The sequence below is a fragment of the Anolis carolinensis genome, chromosome 1 (genome assembly GCF_035594765.1).
Source record: "Anolis carolinensis isolate JA03-04 chromosome 1, rAnoCar3.1.pri, whole genome shotgun sequence".
NCBI classification, from domain to species: Eukaryota; Metazoa; Chordata; class Lepidosauria; order Squamata; family Dactyloidae; genus Anolis; species Anolis carolinensis.
Window position 1 is genome coordinate 207,741,523 of NC_085841.1, and position 14,141 is coordinate 207,755,663.

The window sequence follows — 14,141 nt, forward strand, 5'->3', positions numbered from 1 at the left end:
TCAAAGAACTACAGTTGTAAGAAACTAATTAATTCATTCCAGTTAAACTAATCAAAATATTTCCGGTATTAATGTTAATAATAATGAATGAATCTCCCAATTTCCATTGAATAGCAATGACAAATTAATATTAACATTTCAAGCTTTGGATCTAGAGTGGAGAGCTTCCTGATATTCTGAGCATTTAGAATGACAGCCAACCATACTATTGTGTATTTTCATGAGAGGTTATAATACTAGTAATCTATATATATTAAAGGATTAAAAAAATTCGGCCTAGGACAAAACAACAAAACTACACATCCCAGAAACACTAAACTTGGCAACACAACCCCTCATCCATGCCTCTATGTTCATACAACAAAAAGAAAAGAAAAATAAAGTCCTAATTAGAGGGAGATGAATAATTGTTTTTTTATCCAATTGCTACCAGTTACAAGGCTAAACTCTGCCCACTTGGTCTCCTAGCAACCTACTCAGCCCAGAGGACAGGCACAGTTAGGCCTCAGGCCTCTTCCCCACTGCCTATAAGATACAGATTATCTGATTTTAACTGGATTATATGGCAGTGTAGACTCAAGGCCCTTCCACACAGCTATATTACCCATTTATAATCTTATATTATCTGCTTTGAACTGGATTATCTTGAGTCCACACTGCCAGATAATTCACTTCAGTGTGCATTTTATACAGCTGTGTAGAAGGAGCCTCATATAATCCAGTTCTAAGCAGATAATAGAAGATTATAAATATACATCCAACATAAACAGGCCGGCAGAACGTTGGATAAGTGAATATGTTGGATAATAAAAAGGGATTCAGAAAAAGCTGATTAAACATCAAATTAGGTAATGATTATAGAAATTAAGCACCAAACATCATGCTATACAACAAATTTGACAGAAAAAGTAGTTCAATGTTCAGTAATGCTATGTTGTAATTACTGTAGTTACAAATTTAGTACCAAAATATCACAATGAATTTAAAACATTGACTACAAAAAACATTGACTACTAAAAGGCAGACTGCGTTGGATAATCCAGAACACTGGATAAGCGAATGTTGGATAAGTGAGATTCTACTGTAATATGAAATAATTGCTGTGGTAATCCAGTCCAACCCAATTCTGCCATGCAGGACACAATCCAAGCACTCCCAACAGATGGCCACTCAGCCTCTCAATACTAATACTACTACTACTAATAATAATAATAATAACAACAACATCAAAGGTTTGGAGTGACCCCAAAGGATCATCCAGATCAACTTCCTTCTACCATACAGGAGGACACAATCCAAGCACTCCTGACAGATGGCCATCCAGCCTCTACATAATAATAATGTTGATGAAGATAATAATAATAATAATAATAATAATAATAATAATAATAATAATAATATAACTGAAAGCACAGCAGACACAAAACCAGTACAAACTAGAGCTGACAGGTGGCACAACAAAACATTGCATGGGAAGTTCCTTGACAAAATTGAAGGAAAAGCTGATAAGGAGAAGACCTGGCTCTGGCTCACGAATGGGACCCTGAAGAAGGAGACAGAAGGCCTGATCCTTGCAGCCCAGGAGCAAGCCATCAGAACAAATGCAATTAAGGCCAAGATTGAAAACTCAGCTGATGACCCAAAATGCAGACTGTGCAAGGAAGCTGATGAAACCATTGATCATATCAGCTGCTGTAAGAAAATTGCACAGACAAACTACAAACAGAGGCACAACTATGTGGCCCAAATTATTCATTGGAACTTATGCCTCAAGTACCACCTCCCAGCAGCAAAGAACTAGTGGGATCACAAACCTGCAAAAGTATTGGAAAATGAGCACTCAAAGATACTGTGGGACTTCCGAATCCAGACTGACAAAGTTCTGGAACACAACACACCAGACATCACAGTTGTGGAAAAGAAAAAGGTTTGGATCATTGATGTCACCATCCCAGGTGACAGTCGCATTGACGAAAAACAACAGGAAAAACTCAGGACCTCAAGACTGAACTTCAAAGACTCTGGCAGAAACCAGTGCAGGTGGTCCCGGTGGTGATGGGCACATTGGGTGCCGTGCCAAAAGATCTCAACTGGCATTTGGAAACAATAGACATTGACAAAATTACGATCTGCCAGCTGCAAATGGTCACCCTGCTGGGATCTGCGCGATTCATCCGAAAATACATCACACAGTCCTAGACACTTGGGAAGTGATGGACTTGTGATTTTGTGATATGAAATCCAGCATGTCTATCTTGTTTGCTGTGTAATAATAATAATAATAATAATAATAATAATAATAATAATAATAATAATAATAATAAATAGAAGCATAGTATCCAAGAGTTTGGAGGGCCATCCAGCCCAACCCTTTCTACTATGCAGCAGGACACAATCCAAGCATTCACAACACATGGACAATGTATAAATACTAGGGTTGTCCAAATATTCGTTATGTTTCTCGTTTCGTAATTATTTCGGATTGTTCTCATTTTTTGAAACGAGTATTGAAACGTTTTCCCTGGGCGCAACTGGCAATGTAATTCGAACCATCATTGGCCCATTCTCTAATTGTTTCTTAAAATTTTCGTTAATTTTTTTCCTTCCAAAAATTTTTTTTAATATTTTTTTTAAATTATTATTTTTTATTTTTTTGTTTCTGCAACCTAACATGAATGGGAGCCTAGCGCAGCCTAACATGGCCACTCTCTGGCCAATCAGAGTCTTCCACGATGGCTGCCAAAGGTGGGGGCTAGCGTCCTCCGTGTCCACGTGGAGGATCTCTATGAAAATCCCCAACCGCAGCCGACCCAAGCCATTCTGGGTTGGGATACCGAGGAGAGAGGGTGTTTGGCGCGCGCTGGGAAGCTGCTGCTTGCTTGTTTGGGGGAGAGAGGGCTAACTGGGGGTAGAGTGTTTCTGTTGTTGCTGGTTCGATATTGTGTTTTTTTGGGGGGAAATTGGCTGGGGGCTTGGGGCAGAGTCCTTGTTGTGGCTGGCTTTAGGGAACTTTTTTTTTCCAAAGGACGTCTGCGTCCCTGCTAGTGCTGAGCTTGGGGTGCTTTCCATCTACTCCTGTGGGAGACCTTTTGCCTTTCTGTTTTCTTTTTTGGAATTTAGCAATCACCACATCAGCCCTTCTTTGCAATCCTGAAAGGGGGGGAACTTGAAAATAATAGTTTCCAAAGGACGTCTGCGTTCCTGCAAGTGCATTGCTTCCCTCCCGCTCCGTTTGTAATCCCAAGCCCCCGGGCTGAGTGTTATTGCAGCAATCACAAAGACACACATTGTTTTCAAACCTAAAGGGTACATTGGAAGAAATAGTTTCCAAAGGACGTGGGGCACCCGCCAAGGCATTGCTTCCCTTCCGCTCCATTTGTAATCCCAAGCCCCCGGGCTGAGTGTTATTGCAGCAATCACAAAGACACACATTGTTTTCAAACCTAAAGGGTACATTGGAAGAAATAGTTTCCAAAGGACGTGGGGCACCCGCCAAGGCATTGCTTCCCTCACGCTCCATTTCTATTCCCAAGCCTTGGGCTGAGTTTTATTTCTGCAGTCACAAAGTCAGACATTGATTTGATTCAATAGAGGGTCCACAGCAATTTATAGTTTCCAAAGGACGTTGCCAATCCTGTCAAGGCATTGCTTGGCGTGTGCTGCATTTCTAATCCAAAGTCCTCAGCCAGAGTTTCATTTTTGCAATCACAAGGTCAGCCAGTGGCACCATTGATCAAAAGGTTCAAAGGCAATTTATAGTTTCCAAAGGACGTTGCCAATCCTGTCAAGGCATTGCTTGGCGTGTGCTGCATTTCTAATCCAAAGTCTACACAAGTAGAAGAGGGACTTTTACAGTGATAAGAACCCAATTGAACAGGAAATAAGACTTTCAAACCAGGAACAGGTTTCTTCAAATATTGAAAAATAGTGTATTATAAAAAGGTATGAAAATTCACCAAAAATCATAGGAGACAGGAAACATTCTGCAATTTGTTGAGCAAAGAGTGTGGAATGTGTTCTCCCACTGTACCAAATTTGATGAGAATAGCTCAAGAAATGAGGGCGGGAGACCCCCAGAAAAGTCCCCCCCCGGTTTCCTGTTTTTTGGCGATTGCACATGCGCGTCCGCCATTTTAGAAACATTTTAGAAACATTACGAATTTTCGGAAATATCCGAAAATTTTGGGTGAAACATTAAGAAATAATTTCTATATCGAAGAGCCGGCACCCCCTACTTTAGAAACGAGAATTGAAACATTTTTTCCATCGATCGGACAAGCCTAATAAATACTATATAATACTACACAGGGACATAGACCCCCTCTACCCTCACCACTTTCACAGCACACAAACAACCAAATCCATACTAAACAAAAAGGCAACCATACAACAGACATTCAATACCACCACTACCTCAACAAGTTTTCACCAACACGACCAGACAACGCCACAGCAATGTGTGGCCGGGCACAGCTAGTATGTTTCTAAAATTGTAAGGGCCCTTCCACGCAGTCATACAACCTACAATATCAAATCAGATAATCCACAATATCTGCTTCAAACTGGATTATCTGAGCACACACTGCCATAAAAACCAGTTTAATGTGGATTTTATACAGCTGTGTGGAAGGGGACTAAGAGGCTGATTCACATTTTCTGTACAAGGAGGGAATGAAGGACATGGGGCAAGATACTTATTAAAATACAGAAAATGCTTTTGAAAGCACTAATATCTCCAAGAACAAAAATGTGAGAGCCAGTTAATGATAACGTATGTCTCATTTCTATCTGTAGTCATGGGGTTCTTAACAAAGCTGCCCCCCCCCCCAAATGCAACCCAAGTTTAAGATACAAAAAATAATATTTAAAACAAAAATGATCCCCATGATAAATAAAATACCTATATCACATAGCTTTTTTACAGACACTTTTGGCTGCAAGCAAGAGACAAATATTCCTAGTCAAGTTCAGAAAATTGGACAGAGCTTGGAAAGGTTTTTTTTATTATTATTATTGGACTAACAGTGTGACCAACATCCATGCTGGCTGAAAAATTCTAGGAACTGGAGTCCAGAAAATTAAAGTTTCCAAGCTCTAGATCTGGAAATACTACAGCTTCGTCCTTCCGATTTCAGACCTCATATACTTCCAACAGACTTACCACAGATTGTGCCAAAAAGCAAAGACTATGGAGGGAAAGAACTGCCAAATTTTGTACCTGCATTAATATTATTTGTTGCATGTGGTGCCAGTTTTACTAGTAAATTATGTCAATTATACATCTTTGGCTATCCTGGCTGAGGAATGCTTTCAGGGGAGCAGTCTTGGATTGTCCTGCTTTCTCCCCAAAGTCTATAAAGCTGTGTAGAACCAATTAAAATCCACCAAGCCATGCAAACTCCAAATATTTCTTAAGATGAAGTAGGGATCTGTCAAAATGTTTCAGTACATAAAGCTTTTTGCTTCAAGGCCCAGCGACACTTTCCCATGCAATATTCCAAGTGCCAACCCAGACTGGAAGAGAGCTCCATTAGATATTTACTGCTTTTATGATGCCTACAAGCACCTACAGATGTGATTTCACATAATGAAGCATGTGGCCCTAAGCTGGAATTATCTGCAAACAGCAGGATCTCCTGGCAGTAGAAATGGCTCTTGCTGTGTTATGGAGGCTCCCCCTCCTCGAAAGCCATGTTTGGTTAACACCTTGCCCTGTTGCAATTGGCACAGCATATTTTCAATGGGATTGGTGCCAAATAAACAGATGGTAATTAATTGAGCCATGCCAGACAACAAGTATGTTCATGTAATTTGAACATTAGAAAGATGTGCCCTTCCAGGAATGTAAAAATGGCAATCATCATAGATAACTTTAAAATAAATCTTGGCTTAAGAGAGTGTGTCAGCCCTTTGAATGACAAAAATAAAGTGCGAGCTGTGACTCAGTAAAATAACTTACTGGTATTATATTTATTTATTTACGTATTTCTATCTTGCCTTTCTCACCCAAAGGGACTCAAGGCGGCTTACAGACCTGGCAAAAATTTACTGCCAATAAAACAACAATACATAAAAAACATAAAGCAATTAAAACATATGAGACAGTATACAAAACTTAAAACATATGAAATGCATAAATCCATTCGTCCAAAGACCTTGCGCATAATCCTTAATCCAGACCATGTCGAAGCCGTTAAAACTTATTCGTTAAACGCTTGAGCACATAGCCAGGTCTTTAGTTGCTTTCTAAAACCCAGAAGGGATATCTCCTGTTAGATCTCTCAGTGGTTTCTACCAACCAGTTGTGTAACAAAAGCTAAAAGAATCTGATTCCTTCCCACTGTAAAGCTGGATCTACTGCATATATGGTCAGTGCAGACCCATGTAAAGCAATTTAACTGCACTGAACCACACTATAGGTCTACACTGACTATATATTGCAGTTTCAAACTGCATTATTTAGCAGTGTAGATCCAGCCTATGTTGACATCCTAATTGTTTTAACTGTTGTTGTGTGCATCAAGTTGTTGCTGAGTTATGGCAACCCTGAAGTGCACCTATCACATAGTTTTCTTGGCAAGACTTGTGGGGGGTGTAGAGGTTGCCTTTGCTTTCCTCTGAGGCTGAGAGGGCATGGATTCAAACCTGACTCTCCAGAATTATAGTCCAACATTCAAACCACCATATCATGCTGGCTCTCTTTTAACTATGTAATACTGTTAATGGTGCAATTTTATAGAAGTTTTATAAAGAGGTTGTTTTTTGTTGGTTTTTTTTCATGTCAGGAGCGACTTGAGAAACCGCAAGCCACTTCTGGTGTGAGAAAATTGGCCGTCTGCAAGGACATTGCCCAGGGGACACCCGGATGTTTTGATGTTTTTTTTACCATCCTTGTGGGAGTCTTCTCTCATGTCCCGCATGGAGTTGGAGCTGATAGAGGGAGCTCATCCACAGTCTCCCCGGGTTGGATTTGAACTGGCAACCTTCAAGTCAGCAACCCAAGCTTCAAGTTACCAGTCCTGCCAATACAAGGGTTTAACACACTGCGCCACCAGGGGCTCAATGAGGTTGCTATATCTCTATCTATCTATCTATCTATCTATCTATCTATCTATCTATCTATCTATCTATCTATCTCTATCTATCTATCTATCTATCTATCTATCTATCTATCTATCTATCTATCTACCTATATCTATCTATATCTATATATCTATATCTGTGTATGTATGTGTGTGTATATATGTATATGTATGTATCTATATATATAAAAGAGTGATGGCATCACAGCGACCCACAAAACAACAAAAGTACAGGCCACCCAACCTCGAAATTTGACAACACAACCCATCACCCACGCCTCAGGGTTGATACAACAAAAAGAAAAGAAAAATAAAGTCCTAATTAGAGGAAGCGCAATAATTGTTTTTATCCAATTGCTGCCAGTTTAGAGGGCTAATCTCTGCCCACTTGGTCGCCTAGCAACCAATTCAGCCAAAGGACAGCCAGGATTCAGTTAGGGGACAGGCAGATTTAGGCCTCACTTAGGCTTCTTCCACAGATTATCTAATTTGCACTGGATTATATTGCAGTGTAGATTCAAGGCCCTTCTACACAGCTATATAACCCATTTATAATCTTATATTATCTGCTTTGCACTGGATTATCTTGACTCCACACTGCCATATAATCCACTTCAGTGTGCATTTTATACAGCTGTGAAGAAGGGGCCTCATATAATCCAGTTCTAAGCAGATAATTTAAGATTATCAATATACAGTAGAGTCTCACTTATCCAACATAAACAGGCCAGCAGGATAAGTGAATATGTTGGATAATAAGAAGGGATTCAGGAAAAGCCGATTAAACATCAAATTAGGTAATCGTTATACAAATTAAGCACCAAAACATCATATTATACAACAAATTTGACAGAAAAGGTAGTTCTACGCGCAGTAATGTTATGTAGTGATTACTAGGCTTCTCCAATCGATGGAAAAAATGTTTCAATTCTCGTTTCTAAAGTAGGGGGTGCCAGCTCTTCGATACAGAAATTATTTCTTAATTTTTCACCCAAAATTTTCGGATATTTCCGAAAATTCGTAATGTTTCTAAAATGTTTCTAAAATGGCGGACGCGCATGCGCAATCGCCAAAAAACAGGAAACCGGGGGGGGACTTTTCTGGGGGTCTCCCGCCCTCATTTCTTGAGCTATTCTCATCAAATTTGGTACAGTGGGAGAACACATTCCACACTCTTTGCTCAACAAATTGCAGAACGTTTCCTGTCTCCTATGATTTTTGGCGAATTTTCATAACTTTTTATAATACACTATTTATCAATATTTGAAGAAACCTGTTCCTGGTTTGAAAGTCTTATTTCCTGTTCAATTGGGTTCTTATCACTGTAAAAGTCCCCCTTCTACTTGTGTAGACTTTGGATTAGAAATGCAGCACACGCCAAGCAATGCCTTGACAGGATTGGCAACGTCCTTTGGAAACTATAAATTACCTTTGAACCTTTTGATCAATGGTGACCTTGTGATTGCAAAAATGAAACTCTGGCTGAGGACTTTGGATTAGAAATGCAGCACACGCCAAGCAATGCCTTGACAGGATTGGCAACGTCCTTTGGAAACTATAAATTGCTGTGGACCCTCTATTGAATCAAATCAATGTCTGACTTTGTGACTGCAGAAATAAAACTCAGCCCAAGGCTTGGGAATAGAAATGGAGCGTGAGGGAAGCAATGCCTTGGCGGGTGCCCCACGTCCTTTGGAAACTATTTCTTCCAATGTACCCTTTAGGTTTGAAAACAATGTGTGTCTTTGTGATTGCTGCAATAACACTCAGCCCGGGGGCTTGGGATTACAAATGGAGCGGAAGGGAAGCAATGCCTTGGCGGGTGCCCCACGTCCTTTGGAAACTATTTCTTCCAATGTACCCTTTAGGTTTGAAAACAATGTGTGTCTTTGTGATTGCTGCAATAACACTCAGCCCGGGTGCTTGGGATTACAAACGGAGCGGGAGGGAAGCAATGCACTTGCAGGAACGCAGACGTCCTTTGGAAACTATTATTTTCAAGTTCCCCCCCTTTCAGGATTGCAAAGAAGGGCTGATGTGGTGATTGCTAAATTCCAAAAAAGAAAACAGAAAGGCAAAGGGACTCCCTCTGGAGTAGAAAAGTAAAGCACCCCAAGCTCTGCACTTGCAGGAACGCAGACGTCCTTTGGAAAATAAAATTTCCCTAAAGCCACAGCAAAGACTCTGCCACAAGCCCCAAGCCAATTTCCCAAAAAAAAACACAATATCGAACCAGCAACAACAGACAGACACTCTACTCCCTATAGCCAGAACAGTCACTTAGCCCTCTCTCCCCCAAGCAAGCAAGCAGCTTCCCAGCACGCGCGAACCACCCTCTCTCCTCAGTATCCTAGCCCAGAATGGCTTGGCTCAGTTGGGGAGGGGATTTTTATAGAGATCCTCCACGTGGACGCGGAGGACGCTAGCCCCCACCTTTTTCAGCCATCGTGGAAGTCTCTGTTTGGCCAGGGAGCGGTAGCCATGTTAGGCTGCGCTAGGCTCCCATTCATGTTAGGTTGCAGGAAAAAAAAATTTTTTTTAAAATATATATATATAAAAAAAAATTTGGAAGGAAAAAAATTAACGAAAATTTTAAGAAACAATTAGAGAATGGGCCAACGATGGTTCGAATTACATTGCCAGTTGCGCCCAGGGAAAACATTTCAATACTCATTTCAAAAAACGAGAACAATCCCAGATAATTATGAAACGAGAAACATAACGAAAATTTGGAAAACCCTAGTAATTACAGTAGAGTCTAACTTATCCAACACTCGCTTATCCAATGTTCTGGATTATCCAACGCATTTTTGTAGTCAATGTTTTCAATATATCGTGATATTTTGGTGTTAAATTCATAAATACAGTAATTACTACATAGCATTACTGCGTATTGAACTACTTTTTCTGTCAAATTTGTTGTATAACATGATGTTTTGGTGTTTCATTTGTAAAATCATAACCTAATTTGATATTTAATAGGCTTTTCCTCAATGCCTCCTTATTATCCAACATATTCGCTTATCCAACGTTCTGCTGGCCTGTTTATGTTGAATAAGTGAGACTCTACTGTATATACTTATCCAAGGATCCCATAGCATCAAGCCCTGTTTGTGGTGGGTCTATATGGTTTGGACTTCGTTTCCCAGAATTCCTGCCCTTGGACACACTGCCTAAGGCTTCTGGGAGTTCGAGTTCCAATGTAGGCTTGAGAGGCGCAAGGGGGCTGACCAGGTCCCTCTGTTTGTTTCTTCTCTCGGCCTCCTTTGCGTCTCCGTCCGGGTGACAAGGAAAGGGCACCACTCCAAGTCCTCTCCCTCTTCACCAGGCGTGGACCCAGCCACCCCCGAAACCCAGGCGAAGGAGATAGAATGGCGCCGGCTCTTCCTCGTGAAAGGTTCCCTGCCTCAATTTTTGCAGGAGGAAGAAACAGGGTACATCTACAACAGGCATGGGCAAACTTGGACCCTCCAGGTTTTTTGGACTTTAGCTCCCACAATTCCTAACAGCCTCAGGCCCAGGGGGAAAAGGAAGGCTGTTGAGGCTGTTAGGAATTGGGGGAGTTGAAGTCTAAAACACCTGGAGGGCCCAAAACAGGCATTCCATACAGGAAACAATCACAGCCAGCTAACACCTCCCAATAAAGGATTCTTCCAGATAGTAACCAGCCAGACCTTGAAGCTGCAAGGCTATTCAATCCTAATCAAGGAGCTCCAGTGCAACATTCACACCTGCCTCAAGCAGACAAGAGTTCTTTCTACCACCATGGACATTGCACAAATATATAAACCCCTTTGTGACCCAGCTTGATTAACACTGAACAGCCTTGCAGCTTCAAAACCAGGCTGCCTCCTATGCAACAGCAAAAAATAAAATCCAGTTCGGTGTGGATTTTATACAGTTGTGTAGAAGGGGCCTCATATAATCCTGTTTTAAGCAGATAATATAAGATTATAAATATAATATGTAATAATTACTGTGGTATAATAATAATACAGGACAATTTAATCTCTAAAATCAGGACACTAAATAAAGAACAACACTCAGAAGACAGGGGAATTCCAGACAGGAAACAATCAGGCCCAGCTAACACCTCCCAACAAAGGATTCCCTCAGGCAGGAAGCAGCCAGGCTTTGAAGCTGCAAGGCCATTAAATGCTAATCAAGGTAACTAATTGCAGCATTCATACTTCCTGCACTGAGACTTTTCATTGCTATTCGACTTGGCCAACCAAGAATTCCACAAGGTAGAAAGCAGCCAGGCTTGCAAGCAGCAGGTTATTCAGTGCTCTTCAACCTGGCCAACCAAGATTTCCCCTAGATAGAAAACCCTCAGGTTTTTTTAGCCATGAGGCCACTCCATCCCATTCAACCAGCCCAAGGAAGGATGCCCCTATATAGAAAGCGGCCAGGCTTTGAAGCAGCGAGGCTATTCAGTGCAATTCCAATTGGCCACAGCAACGCGTGGCAGGGCACAGCTAGTATTATATAATCAACTTTATACCCGATTATGATAATGATGGTGATGGTGATGGTGATGATAATGATGAATTTATTACCCGCCTCTCCCTCTGGCTCGAGATGGAATACCACATCATCAAAACAAAAGATAAAAATGACAACAAGATACACAGGGGTAAAATCCACTGATGAAATGCAGATTAAATTTCACAACTTAAAATTGACTGGGTAGGCTTGCCAGAAGAGATGGCTCTATGGGTCTTCAATAGGGTCTTAAATTCTGACAGCTGATTTAGCTGCCAAATATCTGCCTTCCACAGTCTTGTAGCAGCTGACAGAAAGGTCCTATGGGCAGGGCTGAAGCCAAAGGGGGGAGGGGTTAGGGGTTCAACCCCCCCACCGAATTTTTCAGGTTAAAAAAAACCTGGTTTACTCATGAAATTTAACGGGTTAACCAAATCCCCGTAAGTGTCCCCTGAAGTTTATTGGTGGAGCCTGATTTCGAAATTAATTTGTGTTATGGAACTATTCTTCATGATTCACTTTAAAGAAGTTTCAATCCCCCACCCCTGAAATTGTTTTCTGGCTATGGTCCTGCCTATGGGCAATGGTTGCCAGAGGCATTCTTCCCAAGATGTGATTCAAGGAGGCTAACAATTGAAGTAAGCTGAGGGTGAAGGAGAGACATTATAAAAGCAGCTGAAAGGTAGGATAACAAGATGATTAGTTGTGACTGCTGCCGCCAAATCAAGACAGTTGAAAGGTATATAGTACAAGAATGCATTTATTAACAATGCATTCCATTTGGCAATGAGCAGGATGGGCAATATTGGAGTCACCAAAAGAGTTATGTTGCCACCACCAAAGACTGGCTGCTGCTACATATTCCCACTGTGTTGGTAGTAGCGGTGTTCTCTATAAGGAAAGCAAATATTTGTCTTTCTGAGCCTGCAGACTGACAAAGCATAGTATTCCCTACTTTCTAGAAGTTCAGGTCCAAAACACTGGTTCTCCCTTCCCTTTTGATGTTGATAATCTTTCTGTGAGGCAAGCTTAGCTGAGTGCCTGAACAAGGGTTTAAGCCAATTTCTTCCCAGTTATAGCCTCAGAAACACTGTGCTAGACAATCTGTTCTGTTTTTTTCTCCATTGTGCTGGAGACTAGCACCATATGTGTACCTACTAATGAGAACTGTTTTTTATTTTCCCTTTCTTGAAAACTGACTTTGGTCCATCAGCCAATAGCTTAGAGATCAACACTGATCCAGTACTGCACTACACAATTACAGTGATTTAATATGATTTTGACCGCCATGGAGTCTTGGAAATTGTATTTAGTGGGTCTCTAAAAGAGTTTTCTAGCTATGGATGCCAAATACTCCCTTCCCTAACTGCAAATTCAAGATTCCATTGGATATTGTCATGGCAGTTAAAGTGAAATCATAGTGTTATTGTTGAGATTTCAGCTAGGACCGCCGATAAAGAGGTCTGTGCCCAGTGAGCTACCACTAAATTAGATCACCCAGGATAGAGAACAAGCACTCTGGGTTGGAAACAAAGCTTCAGAGGTTTAGTCAGTTTAGCCAAAAGGGATGCAAATACCAGCAAGGACTTCAAAATGTACAAACATAAATTTACCAAAAAATACAATACATTTTATGCAGTCCTGGCTATTTGGGCCTTCCTGCCGCAGCCTAGATCGACCTTCTCGCCACGGCCTGGCTGAGCCAGGACGCGGCAGGAAGGCCCATCCAGGCTGGCTGGGCCAGGCCGCACCGCGCGGGAGGTGGGGCCAGGGTGCGTGGGTCATGGTGGGAAGGCCCAGCCAGCCTGGATGGGCCTTCTTCTTCGCGCTTGGATGGGCCTTCCCACCACGGCGGGAAGGCCCAGGCCCGAAGGAGAAGGAGGCGGGGGGTGGCGCCATCCTCCCGGGACCTCGACTGCACCCCTGGGATGATTGCGCCACGGCAAATGCTTCCCTTGGCGGGCGGTTGGACCGCCTCTGTATGCAGATGATTCCTTGATTGACTTTAAGTGTTCAGTTCCATGGAGACAATAGTGCAAGACCTACATCACAAAGGGTGACAATCCCAAATAACCAGTGGCTGGGCTGCCTATTCAGGAGGCTAATGTATTTGTATTTATGTAGCCTTCTCTTCCATTGGAACGGCAACCTGCAGCCTTAGCTGAACAGGAAAACATATTAAGCTCATGTTGGCCACAAAAGAATAATCTGTTTCACATACATACACAAAAGATTTGATTTTATCCAGCTTAGGAGATAACTAGAAGGACCCTTTTGTTAAATGTACAGCAATCTCCATTCCCTGGAGCTTATGCAAACAGGGGCATGGGGACAGCAGGTGTCTTCAGGAAACATTTGATACAAGTTTACACATTTAGAAATTGATACAGTCCACAAATAATACAAGTTACATAAAAAGTATCATTTTACATGTATTAGGGCTTAGCTTTGATAAGAGTTTGGGGTACAGTTGATGCTAGGTTCTTCGGGAGCCTCTCATGTAACTTCCTTAGTAACTTGCAATGTATTTAAATGAAGTCTTCTTAAATCACTTCACATTCCTAGATTACATTG